An 839-nucleotide genomic window follows, 5' to 3' on the forward strand; every position below is an offset into this window, starting at 1 on the left:
TAAAGGACAAAGGACAAAATTAACCCTTGTTAGATAACATAGAAAGTGTAGCGTGACCCAAAAAATATGCTAAATACATCCGTATATTTTTGCGCGCGAATATATATATATATATATATCTCAAAATTGAAATATAGGTATTTGTTAACCTAAATAAAGTTATATGCTCAAAATCAAAATTTATGTATGTTAACCTAAATGAAAGTAATACCGTAATGAAAAAAAAAGATATATAAATTTTTATTAACTTTGTTTAGGTTAACAAATACATACATTTCAATTTTGAGTATATATATATTTTCCAGCAAAATGTATTAGTGTAAGAAAAATATTTTAGAATAAAAAAGAATAAGAGAGATTTTGACAAAAATTAAAGGAGAGAGATAATTTTATTGAAAAAAATTTTAAGAAGAAAAGATGATACAATTACTAATTTTTTGATTGTCAATTATATTTCTATTAAAATTAGTAGTGTCAAAAAATATTTTAAATTTAATATTATCAAGAAAAAATAAAAAAAATTATATAAGGACTAATTTGATTAATTTTTAAAATTTTAGGGATGAAAATGACTTACATTTGAACTTTCAAGGACTATTTTGATTATAAATAACTTTTTTACATGCCAAGTGCCACGCGGCATGCCACGTGTCACTGGTGTCACTGATCTGACACGTCAACCAATCATCTTGTGACACGTGACATTAGCCCTCCACGTCATCATATGTTACGTGGCACTTAATGTGACACGTCATAATCCAAATGACGGAACGTGACCAATCGTGTATCTTTCGGAGACGATTTTGATTAACTTTTCCTTTTGAGGACCAAAATAGATA

This window comes from Arachis ipaensis, chromosome B09 (genome assembly GCF_000816755.2).
Source record: "Arachis ipaensis cultivar K30076 chromosome B09, Araip1.1, whole genome shotgun sequence".
Lineage (NCBI taxonomy): Eukaryota > Viridiplantae > Streptophyta > Magnoliopsida > Fabales > Fabaceae > Arachis > Arachis ipaensis.